General features: G+C 43.1%; 2 protein-coding genes across 4 annotated transcripts in view; one reads left to right on the top strand and one right to left on the bottom strand.

The window, feature by feature from the left end:
- Window positions 1–6698, bottom strand: part of ctxnd1 (cortexin domain containing 1) — a 192719-nt gene extending 186021 nt beyond the window's left edge. The window contains exon 1 of the mRNA XM_078241577.1: window positions 6623–6698. The gene's annotated coding sequence lies outside the window, so the exon portion shown is untranslated. The remainder of the gene's footprint in view (window positions 1–6622) is intronic.
- arnt2 (aryl-hydrocarbon receptor nuclear translocator 2) overlaps window positions 1–12575 on the top strand; it is a 391537-nt gene that overhangs the window by 6644 nt on the left and 372318 nt on the right. The window lies entirely within an intron of this gene.

Below are 12575 nucleotides of genomic sequence, written 5' to 3'. Positions count from 1 at the left end.
ATTGCTCTATAATTCTCGAATTAGCAGATAGCAGTTGGTTAATATGAGGATTTGGTTTCCGGTTCTGTACCGGAGGTACATGCAGTCCTGCAGTGGATATTCAGCCAAAAGACAATTAAATCAGTTAGAGCTTGGACATCCATAAACAACATGTAGAGTCCACCACTATTACTCTATCCCTCTATTTATAAAGCCCACAGTCCACGTAACTTTTTAAGCACTTTCTCAACCTGCCCTGCCACCTTCAACAATTTGCGCACATTTACCCCCAGGTCTATCTGTTCTGCACCCGATTTAGAAATGCAAGCTTTATTTGATATTGCCTTTCCTCATTCTTCTTATTTTGAATTGCTACCTTTAATTGTTTGTTCTTGCAATAAACTATTGTAACCAAATTAGGACTAAAACAGGATTACTCAATTACCATTTTAAGAAGACTATAAACATCTGAGGTTTTATTTGGTCCTGCACCTTATGGATTATGAAATTTAATGCAGAGCAGTGTGAAGTGATAAATCTTTACAGGAAGAATGAGGAAAGGCAATATCAAATAAAGCTTGCATTTCTAAATCAGGTGCAGAACAGATAGACCTGGGAATAAATGTGCGCAAATTGTTGAAGGTGGCAGGGCAGGTTGAGAAAGTGGTTAAAAAGTTACATGGACTGTGGGCTTTATAAATAGAGGGATTGAGTAATCGTGGTGGACTCTGTTGTTTATGGATGTCCAAGCTCTAACTGATTTAATTGTCTTTTGGCTGAATATGCACCGCAGGACTGCATGTACCTCCGGTACAGAACTGGCAGTTCATGTTGACATTGTGCCACCCCTGACCTTCCTCTGGGCCTGTTGGATCTGCGGATTTTAGCCTACATATTCCTTAAAACCTGCAGAACCAAATTTCAGTGCATGCTTCTACATTGGTCAGTTGGTGCAGTTATTTTCTCAAGAGATTAGGTCTGCAGTACAGAAGTTTGTGGGGCTCTTTTTTCGGATGTTCTTGTATTGTTTTCAGGGTACACAAACCAGGAAATTATGCTGTACCTTTGTAAAATACTAACTCAGCCTCGAGTACTCTGTCCAATTCTGGTCACTGCACTGTAGGAAGAATGTGAAGGCTTTACAGAAGGTACAGGAAAGACATACAAGAATGGTTCCAGGAATGAGGAACTTCGGTTGCCAGGATAGATTGGAAAAGCTGGGTTTGCTCACCTTAGCGAAGAGAGTGTTGAGAAGAGATTTAATAGTGGTGTTTACCATCATGAGGGGGTCTGGGCAAAGTAGATAGTGAGAAACTGTTCACTTGGTGGAAGGGTCAAGCAGAGGACATCGATTTAAGGTGATTGGTGAAAGAACCAATGGTGACATGAGAAAAACCTTTCTAATGCAGTGCCTCAGAGCATGATGGGGGCAGATTCAATGATTTTTTTTTCACTCGTGGGACATGACCATTGCTGGCTGGCCAGCATTTATTGCCCATCCCTAGTTGCCCTTGAGAAGGTGGTGGTGAGCTGCCTTCTTGAATCGCTGCAGTTCACGTGCTGTGGGTGACTCGCAATGCCGTTAGGGAGGGAATTTCAGGATTTTGACCCAGTGTGTGGCTTTCAATAGGAATTTGTTAAGCACTTGAAAATAAAAACATTGCAGAGTTAGGGGGAACCGCAAGGGAATGGGATGAGCTGATTTGTTCTTGCAAAGAGTTGACAATGACATGACAAGTTGACTGGCATCATTCTGTGCTGTAAACCTTCTATGATCCTGCAAATAAACCATGCTTATCTGTGCCTAAATCTTCTTGTAAAAGAAAGCAGATGAATTTTAAATGCATTTTCAAACAAAAATAAAACTGAAAAATGTTATGAAGACTTAAGTCAATCCAGACATTCTCAACTGTGACAAAAATGGATGTTTGTTCCTAGTTCCTTTGTTTTTCATTCTAGTTTTAAACGTAGGGATTAAAAATGCTGCAGCCAGGATGGAGCTTGCAGTTTTCCCTGTACAATTGTTGTGGAACGAGGTCTGAATTTTGAAAGGATAGCAATGTGCTAATGCATTGATTAGGGTGTGCGGCAGGAATCAGACTGCTCGCTTCTGCTACAAAGCAAAAATCAATTAAACAAAAGACAGTCTGAACTAGATGTGCTTAGTATTCATTGGGAGTTCCAGCTGTCAGTTGACCAAATGCAAACGTGATATATTTTTATTCCTCATCCAACGCCCGACTTGGTAAACCAGAAGCCAGCTTTGCTGCTTGTAAAGATGGTGCCCTCTTACAATCACTGCCTGTTCGACAGTTGGATTATACAAATATAAAGATGTGTTGCAAGAAGTGTTGCTGTTTGGTTTGATTTACTGTGCAACATCTCAACAAATTACAGTTTGGAACTTTATGCCCCTGCAAATATTGTAATGGAATGCTGGCCTTTATAGCTTGAGGAATAGAATGCAACGGGTCGATGTCATGCTTCAGCTAACGATGGCCCTGGTTAGACTGCTCCTGGAGTATTGTGAGCAGCACACCTTAGGAACAGTATATTGGCTTTGAAAGGAGTGCAACATAGATTTACTAGAATGATACCAGGACTGCAAGGGTTAAATGATGGGGAGATACTACACAAACCAGGATTGTATTCTCTGGAATTGGGAAGGTCAAGGGGTGATTTGATCAAAATATTAAAAGGAACAGATGTGGTAAATGCAGAGAAACTATTTCTGTTGCTTGGGGAGTGGAATTAGAATCATAGAATCATCATTGAATTCCTACAGTGCGGAAGGAGGCCATTTGGCCCATTGAGTCTGTACCGACCACAATCCCACCCAGGCCCTATCCCCATAACCCCATGCATTTACCCTAGCTAGTCCCCCTGACACTATGGGGCAAATTAGCATGGCCAATCCACCCAACCTGCACATCTTTGGACTGTGGGAGGAAACCGGAGCACCCAGAGGAGAGGACACGGGGAGAATGTACAAACTCCATACAGATAGTGACCCAAGCCAGGAATTGAACCCGAGTCCCTGGCACTGTCAGGCAGCAGTGCTAACCACCGTGCCGCCCAAAAAAAAAAAGCCGCCTGCACCTAGTATTCCCAGGCAGTCTTCCATCCAAGCACTAACCAGGCCTGAGTCTGCTTAGCTTCCGAGATGAGACAGGATCGGATGTTTTCAGACGATTAGGAAGCACATACCAAGGGCAATGGAAGGGTGAAACTCTCATCCACAAACAGCAATCAATGCCAGATCCAGTTGTAAATTTCAAATCTGAGATTGATGGATTTTTGGTATCGAAAGGTATTAAGGAATATGTTGCAAAGGTGGGAATGTGAATTTGGTTGGCTGATGAACCATGATCTTATTGAATGGTGGAGGAAACCTTGGGTTAAATGGCCTTCTGCTGTTCATCTGGATTCTACTTTTGCTGGCAAACAAAATTATTGATGTGTTTTCCAATATGGTAGAGAATTTCACAGGCTCATCTGAAATTCTGTAAGAAGTACATGGGGCGGCACGGTAGCACAGTGGTTAGCACTGCTGCCTCACAGCGCCAGGGACCCGGGTTCGATTCCCGGCTCGGGTCACTGTCTGTGTGGAGTTTGCGCGTTCTGCGTGGGTTTCCTCCGGGTGCTCTGGTTTCTTCCCACATTCTGAAAGATGTGCTGATTAGGTGCATTGACCCGAACAGGCGCCGGAGTGTGACAACGAGGGGAATTTCACAGTAACTTCATTGCAGTGTTAATGTATGCCTTACTTGTGACTAATAAATAAACTTTAACTTTAAGAATTCAGAGTATGTTATTTGTCTGGTTGCGTGCTATTTCTATACAATTTCTTGGCTATCTGCTTTTTTTTCTAAGAGTAACTAAATAGTTTAATTTGTCGTGAAAAGTGTCTGGGGTAGATTATATTCATCTTTTGAGGTGGTGAATCATTTCCGGTACGTATTATTTCATGTTCACAAAATGGGAACGTTTACGTTTCTGATCATGACGAGTGTAGGCTTACCAATGGTAGTTTGCACTGGGAATGAAAGTATCACAATCCAAAGATGTGCGGGTTAGGTTGATTGGCCATGCTAAAATTGCCCTTAGTGTCCTGAGATGCGTAGGTTAGAGGGATTAGTGGGTAAATATGTAGGGAAAAGGGGGTAGGGCCTGGGTGGGATTGTGGTCGGTGCAGACTCGATGGGCCGAATGGCCTCTTTCTGCACTGTAGGGTTTCTATGATTCTATTCAGAGCAAGTCTGAAGTGTAACAATCTACATTTACACATGATGAATTCACATAGACATTTTCTGCTTCTTAATTGAAACATTTAAACTTCCAAGTGTTACTAGTTAACATAGAGGCCAAGTAGGTAAGAGTTGGTCATTTGGCCCTTCAAGCTTGCTCCACCATTCATTATGATCCTCTATATCAATACCATACACGCACTCTCCCCATATCCCTTGATGCCTTTAGAGTTGAGAAAACCTACTTATTTCCTCCTTAAATATATTCAGCGATTTTGGCATCCTCAGCCTTCTGTGGTAGAGAACTGCACAGGTTCACCACCCTCCTGAGTGAAGATATTTACCTGATCTCAGTCCTAAATGGCCTCCCCCTTATTGTGAGATCCCCTAGCCAGAGGAAACAACATCCCTGGATCCAGCCTGTCTAACTCTGCCAGAATTCTATGTTTTACTGAGATCCCCTCTCATTCTTTTAAACTCCATTGAATACAGGGCTGGTCAACCCAATCCCTGCTAATATAACAATCTCACCATCTCAGGAATCAGTCTGGTGAACCTTTGCTGCATTCCCTCCATGGCAAGTATATCATTTCTTAGGTGTGGAGATGAAAACTGCACACAGTACTCCAGGTGTGGTCTCACCAAGGCCCTGTACAGCTGCAGTAAGACAGCCTTGCTCCTGTACTCAAGTCCTCATGCAATGAAAGCCAACATACCATTTGCCTTCCTAAATGCCTGCTGCACCTGCATGCTTGCTTTCAATGGTTCGAGTACAAGGACACCCAGGTCCCTTTATACATCAACACTTCCCAATTTATTACCGTTTAAATAATCTCTTTTTTTTCTACCGAAGTGGATAAACTCACACTGATCCACATTATGTTGCACCTGCCATGTGTTTGCCCACTCACTCAACTTGTCTAAATAGCCTTGAAGCCTCTTGGCATCCTCCTCACCACTCATTTCCACCAAGTTTCGTGTTGTCAACAAACTTGGAAATATTACATTTGGTTCCCTTATCCAAATCATTACTATAGTGAAAATCCAAGCACCGATCCCTGCAGTACCCCACTAGTCATCGCCTGCCACTCCTAAAAAAAAAAATCAATTTCTAATCTCTGTTTCCTAGGAGTCTGCTGACCGATTCTCAATCCATGCCAATAATATCCCCAATCCCATGTGCATTAATTTTGCACTGTGGCCCTTCTTGCTGTTAGCCATTGTTTTCTCTGCCTTCCACATTTGTTTCCTATGTTTCTGTTTTTCAGTTCTAACTTTGTTTCCCTCTCTTGTGTCTCTCCATTCAGATTCTCATACCCCTGCCACTCGAGTCCCCACAGTACTAGCGAATGCCCCTGCGAGATATTGGCCCCAGTTCTGCTTATACCATAGGGCGGCACGGTAGCATAGTGGTTAGCACTGCTGCTTCACAGCTCCAGGGACCTGGGTTCGATTCCCGGCTTGGGTCACTGTCTGTGTGGAGTTTGCACATTCTCCTCGTGTCTGCGTGGGTTTCCTCCGGGTGCTCCGGTTTCCTCCCACAGTCCAAAGATGTGCGGGTTAGGTTGATTGGCCATGCTAAAATTGCCCTTAGTGTCCTGGGATGCGTAGGTTAGAGGGATTAGTGGGTAAATGTGTAGGGATATGGGGGTAGGGCCTGGGTGGGATTGTGGCCGGTGCAGACTCGATGGGCCGAATGGCCTCTTTCTGTGCTGTAGGGATTCTGAGATTATACAGGTCCCATTTTCCCCAGAATCGGTCTCAATGCCTCAGGAAGATAAATCTCTCCCTCCTACACCATCTCTCCAGCCATGCATTTATCTGATCATAGAATTACAGAATGCCTAGAGTGCAGAAGGAGGCCATTTAGCCCATCGAGCCTTCAGCAACATCAATCCCACCTAGGCTCCATCCCCGTAACCCCATGTATTTAGTCTCTAATCCCACTGACACTAAGGGGCAATTTAGCATGGCCAATCTGCCTAACCAGCACATCTTTGGAGTGTGGGAGGAGACTGGAGCACCCGGAGGAAACCCACACAGACATGGGGAGTTCATGCAAACTCCACACAGATAGTCACCCGAGGCTGGAATTGAATCTGGGTTCCTAGCACTGTGAGGCAGCTGTGCTAACCACTGTACCACTCCTAGAAGATCTGTTCTCCTATTCCTGATCTTGTTAGCACGTGGCACGGTAAGTAATCCTGAGATGACTCCCTTTGAGGTCCTGCTTTTGAATTTATTTTCAAAGATAAAGTAAAATTCTCGTGACCATCGTGGAAATGGTTGAAATCAAATATAAATTGTCAGGATATGATTACACTCTGGTCTCAAAATCTGAATCATACGACAAGTAAAAGAATGAAGTGATATGTGGACACAATTTGCAATCCTACCAGAGAGAAGATGAGGTGTGGCCTTGGATCTGTCGTTTACTGCAAGAAATAAAATCAGAAATGAAGTATTTTGAGAGATGGATGCCTGTCAGTTGGATCATATTGAAGGCTTGGTCCTTCTATCAGAGCACATGGAAGAAATATACAAGAAAGATAATCTTTTCTAAGTCCCCATGAGGCATGGTCAATTTTTTAACAGATTCAAAAAAAATTTAGTAATTCCATGGAAAATATGTGGTGGACTTTAACAAATTGTGTAAAATACTGACATTCAATTTGGAAATCCCGAGCTCTGTAGATTGCTGGATTGTGGTAAGGTGTCTCGTATGGACACGCAACTGCCTCTAAATTGTGTTTGACCACAGTCTCCTTCACCGAGAACAATCAGATGTTTGCTTCCTTAAAAAACCCCCCAGCAAAACAGGAATTTCCTTCAATCTTTGTGGTAGTTTTTCGAGGGCGGCATGGTGTCAGTGGTTGGCACTGCTTTCTCACAGTACCAGGGACCCAGGTTCAATTCCGGCTTCAGGTAACTGTGTGGAGTTTCCATGCTCTCCCTGTGTCTGTGTGGGTTTCCTCTGGGTGCTCCGGTTTCCTCCTGCTGTCCAAAGATGTGCGGGTTAGGTTGATGCACCATGCTCAATTGCCCCTTAGTGCCAGGGAGATTAGCAGGGTGAATACTTGCGGTTATGTGTTGAGGGCTTGGTGGAATTGTTGTTGGTGCAGGCTTGATGGGCTGAATGGCCTCTGGCCTCTTTCTGCCCTGCAGGGATTCTATGATTCTATTCTGTGATTCCTATGAACAAATGAGACATTCCACAGTGACAGGAAGTGTAGAAGACAATTATCAGATTTTGAAATAATCCAGACATCAGATGTAGGCATCTGTTATATATTTAAGTAGTTACATGATTGCTTTAAGAGCTGATCACACGGCGGCGGGGCCAGTGACACAGTGGTATTGTCACTGGACTAGTAATCCAGAGACTCGGGGCAAGATCTGGGGACCTGAGTTCAAATCCCACCATGGCAGGTGGTGAAATTTGAATTCAGTGAAAAATCTGGAATTAAAAGTCTACTGATGACCATGAAACCATTGTCGATTGTCGTAAAAACCCATCTGGTTCACAAATGTCCTTTAGAGAAGGAAATCTGCCGTCCTTACCTGGTCTGGCCTACATGTTACGCCAGACCCACAGCAATGTGGTTGACTTTTAAATGCCTTTGAAATGGAGGGCAATCGGGGATAGGCAATAAATGCTGGCCTAGCCAGCGATGCTCACATCCCGTAAATGAATTAAAAAAAACAAAATTTGATGATGTTATTAGGGTGTTTCACAAGGTGCTATTTCTGTTTCTACTCTGCACAGGCAATAGCTCTTACAATAAATCTTGTTGTTAATTTGAATCCACAGGTGCAAACCACTTTTTTTTTCCTTTTTGTTTAAAACCACTACCTCTAACGTAGGACATTACAAAAAGAAAATTGGTGATGAGTTGGGATTTGTTCTATCAAGGACATCGAGAAAAGGTCCAAAGGAAAAAAAAGCATTGTGGGTCCTCTCACTTTTAATATTAAAAGACTGGGGGAAATCAAAGATTAAAGATTAAAGTGCCAGTGCTGAAAGACCAAGTAAGAAAAAAGAAGAAAATAAAATTGCATTTCTTATCAGGAAAAAATTGGGTAGATTCTTCTAAGCTTCAGGGTCCGCGCATGTGTTGCAGTGTGTGGCAGCAGAGCGGGGGGCTCACTACGCAGTTGAAAAGGAGTGGAAGCTCTGTGTGGTTTTAATAAAAGGGTTTTTTCTGATTAGAGAAGGTTGAGATTCCAGGCAGTATCTGACATGTTTGAAAAGACTTTGCTGTATGCCTGGGGTTATTTGCAAAAAAATACATCAGGTCAACAGCCTTCAAGGTAGAAAGGGGAGCACTGGGAAGACAGTTTAAAAAATATATATATATACTGAGCAGTCTTGAGTTGCTAAGTGCCTTCAAGAGAAATGGCAGGTCAATTAGGCACCATAGTTATTTTCCATGAAGACAATAAACATGGAGTTTGTGATGATACTGTGCTATTTTGATATATTGTATGTTTAAGGTGGGGTTGCTCAGAGGAAGTTTTTTTTTACAAGAGTTGATTTTTTAGTAAACATGCAGCAGATGCGAAGAATGAGGGCTAATTACTTCAATAATTTTAGCTAAGGAATGCGTTACTTTGCAGAGTTAATGGATCTTTGGTTTATTTAAGTTCTCCTTTAGACTAGGTTGATTGACAGAGCAAGAGTCATGTGGTTAATGGGAAGAATTAAGCTTGTAGGAAAGAAAGAGTTTCATTTTCATTTTAACTATTCAAGCAGTTGCTGCCTGAAGAAAGCAGTGGCTCTCTCTTTCACGGGCTTTCTGGATGATCCAAACCTGGTAACCCAAGTCAAATCAAGTATGCCTGTGTTTTGCTAACTAATTTTAAAGACAGGTTTAAGTCTATAAGATAAATATTGCTTGACTGGAACTCATACTGATTGGTTAGCAGTTAAGAATTGTATCTTGTCATGTTTAAGTATTGTTCAGTTGTTCAAAGTTAATTAATTTGTTATAATATTGTTATAATCCGTGTTATTAAATAAAGTTTGTTTTGTTAAAAGCTCCATATTTTGTCAGTAGAATTGTACCTGGAGGAAGACCATAATACCATAAGATATAGGAGCAGAATTAGGCCACTCGGCCCATCGAGTCTGCTTCACCATTCAATCATGGCTGATTTTTTTTTCTCATCCCCATTCTCCTGCCTTTCCCCCATAAATCCTGATCCCCTTATTAATCAAGAACCTATCTATCTCTGTCTTAAAGACACTCAATGACCTGGCCTCCACAGCCTTCTGCGGCAAAGAGTTCCACAGATTCACCACTCTCTGGCTGAAGAAATTCCTCCTCATCTCTGTTTTAAAAGATCATTCCTTTAGCCTGAGGTTGTGCCCTCTGGTTCTAAATTTTCCTACTAGTGGAACCATCCTCTCCACATCCACTCTATCCAGGCCTCGCAGTATCCTGTAAGTTTCAATAAGATCCTCCCTCAGCCTTCTAAACTCCAACGATTACACCCAGAGTCCTCAACCGTTCCTCATATGACAAGCTCTTCATTCCAGGGATCATCCTTGTGAACCTACTCTGGACCCTTTCCAAGGCCAGCACTTCCTTTCTTAGATATGGGGCCCAAAACTGCTCACAATACTCCAAATGGGGTCTGACCCGAGCCTTATACAGCCCCAGAAGTACATCCCTGCTCTTGTATTCTAGCCCTCTCGAGGTGAATGCGAACATTGCATTTGCCTTCCTAACTGTTGCCTGAACCTACATGTTAACCTTAAGAGAATCTTGAACAATGACTCCCAAGTCTCTGTGTTTCTGATTTCCTAAGCATTTTCCCATTTTAGAAAATTGTCTATGCCTCCATTTCTCCTTCCAAAGTGCACAACCTCTCACTTTTCTACATTGTATTCCATCTGCCACTTCTTTGCCCACTCTCCTAACCTGTCCAAGTCCCTCTGCAGCCCCCTGCTCCCTCAATACTACCAGTCTGCAAACTTAGCAACAGTGCCTTCAGTTCTTTCCTCCAAATCGTTAATGTATATTGTGAAAAGTTGTGGTCCCAGCACTGACCCCTGAGGCACACCACTAGTTACCGGCTGCCATCCTGAAAAAGACCCCTTTATCCCCCCTTTCTGCCTTCTGCCAGTCAGCCAATCCTCTATCCATGCCAGGACCTTACCCTGAACACCATGGGCACTTAACTTATTTAACAGTCTCCTGTGTGGCACCTTGTCAAAGGCCTTCTGGAAATCTAAATAAATCACGTCCACTGGCTCTCCTTTATCTAACTTCCTTGTTACCTCAAAGAACCCTAACAGATTTGTCAGACATGATCTCCCCTTGACAAAGCCGTGCTGACTCAGTCCTACTTTATCAAGCACTTCCAAGTACTCTGCGATCTCATCGTTAATAATGGACTCTCAAATCTTGCCAATGACTGAAGTCAGGCTAACCGGCCTATAATTTCCCGTCTGCTGCCTCCCTCCCTTCTTAAACAGCTCCTCCCTCATGTCTTTGTAGTTACATTTATTTAATTGTAATACTGTTAGATCTGACTCCAGCTTCTCCCTCTCAAACTGCAGGGTAAATTATATTATATTGTGGCCACTGCTCCCTAAGAGTTCCTTCACCTTAAGTTCCCTAATCAAGTCTGCCTCATTACACATCACCAAATCCAGAACAGCCTCTTCCCTAGTAGGCTCTGTCACAAGCTGCTCCAAAAAAAATCTTAGACATTCCACAAATTCCTTTTCTTGGGATCCACTACCTACCTGATTTTCCCAGTCCACCTGCATATTGAAGTCCCCCATGATTATTGTAATATTGCCCTTTCTATCTCCTGATTTATTTTCTGCCCCACATCCTGACTACTGCTAGGGGTAAACACAGTAAGAAGTTTAACAACACCAGGTTAAAGTCCAACAGATTTATTTGGTAGCAAAAGCCACACAAGCTTTCGGAACTCTTAGCCCCTTCTTCAGGTGAGTGGGAATTCTGTTCACAAACAGAGCTTATAAAGACACAGACTCAATTTACATGAATAATGGTTGGAATGCGAATACTTACAACTAATCAAGCCTTTAAGAAACGAAACAATGTGAGTGGAGAGAGCATCAAGACAGGCTAAAAAGATGTGTATTGTCTCCAGACAAGACAGCCAGTGAAACTCTGCAGGTCCACGCAACTGTGGGAGTTACAAATAGTGTGACATGAACCCAATATCCCGGTTGAGACCGTCCTCGTGTGTGCGGAACTTGGCTATCAGTTTCTGCTCAGCGACTCTGCGCTGTCGTGTGTCGCGAAGGCCGCCAGCAAAATTATCAGAGTTTCACTGGCTGTCTTGTCTGGAGACAATACACATCTTTTTAGCCTGTCTTGATGCTCTCTCCACTCACATTGTTTCGTTTCTTAAAAACTTGATTAGTTGTAAGTATTCGCATTCCAACCATTATTCATGTAAATTGAGTCTGTGTCTTTATAAGCTCTGTTTGTGAACAGAATTCCCACTCACCTGAAGAAGGGGCTAAGAGTTCCGAAAGCTTGTGTGGCTTTTGCTACCAAATAAACCTGTTGGACTTTAACCTGGTGTTGTTAAACTTCTTACTGTGTTTACCCCAGTCCAACGCCGGCATCTCCACATTACTGCTAGGGGGCCAGTACATAACTCCTATCAGGGTCTTTTTACCTTTGTGATTCCTCAATTCTACCCACAGAGATTTCTATGCCTTCTGATCCTATATCGCTTCTTGCTATCGATTTAACTTCATTCCTTACTAACAATGCAACCCCGTCCCCTTTTCCCATCTGCCTCTCCTTCCAATAGGACACATATCCTTGGATATTTAGATCCCAGACCTGATCCCCTTGCAGCCATGTCTCTGTGATGCCCACAACATCGTACCGGCCAATTTCAATGTGCGCAACAAGCTCATTTACCTTGTTCCGTATACTGCGCGCATTTAGGTACAACACCCTCAGTCCTGCATTGATCAACTCCCTTCTCATACTTGTCACCTTCTATACTCTCAGTTCTATTACGTGGTCTGGAAACTTTATTAACCTCTCCTGAGGCCTCAACTCCATTAACCTGCACTTCTACTCACTCCATTGATTTTCTAATTCTCCATACAACTGAACCCTCCCCCCAACTATTTAGTTTAAAGCCCTATCTACAGCCCTAGTTATATGATTCGCCAGGACTCTGGTCCCAGCGCAATTCAGATGAAGACCGTCCCATCGGAACAGGTCCCCTCTTCCCCAATACTGGTGCCAATGTCCCATGAATTCAAACCCATTCCTCCCACACCAATCTTTGAGCCACGCATTTACCTCCTGAATCTTATTGACCCTGTGCCAATTAGCTCGT

This window comes from Mustelus asterias, chromosome 24 (assembly GCF_964213995.1).
Source record: "Mustelus asterias chromosome 24, sMusAst1.hap1.1, whole genome shotgun sequence".
Taxonomy (NCBI): domain Eukaryota; kingdom Metazoa; phylum Chordata; class Chondrichthyes; order Carcharhiniformes; family Triakidae; genus Mustelus; species Mustelus asterias.
The sequence above is the reverse complement of the archived record's forward strand: the minus strand, read 5'-3'. Positions and strand labels throughout refer to the sequence as shown.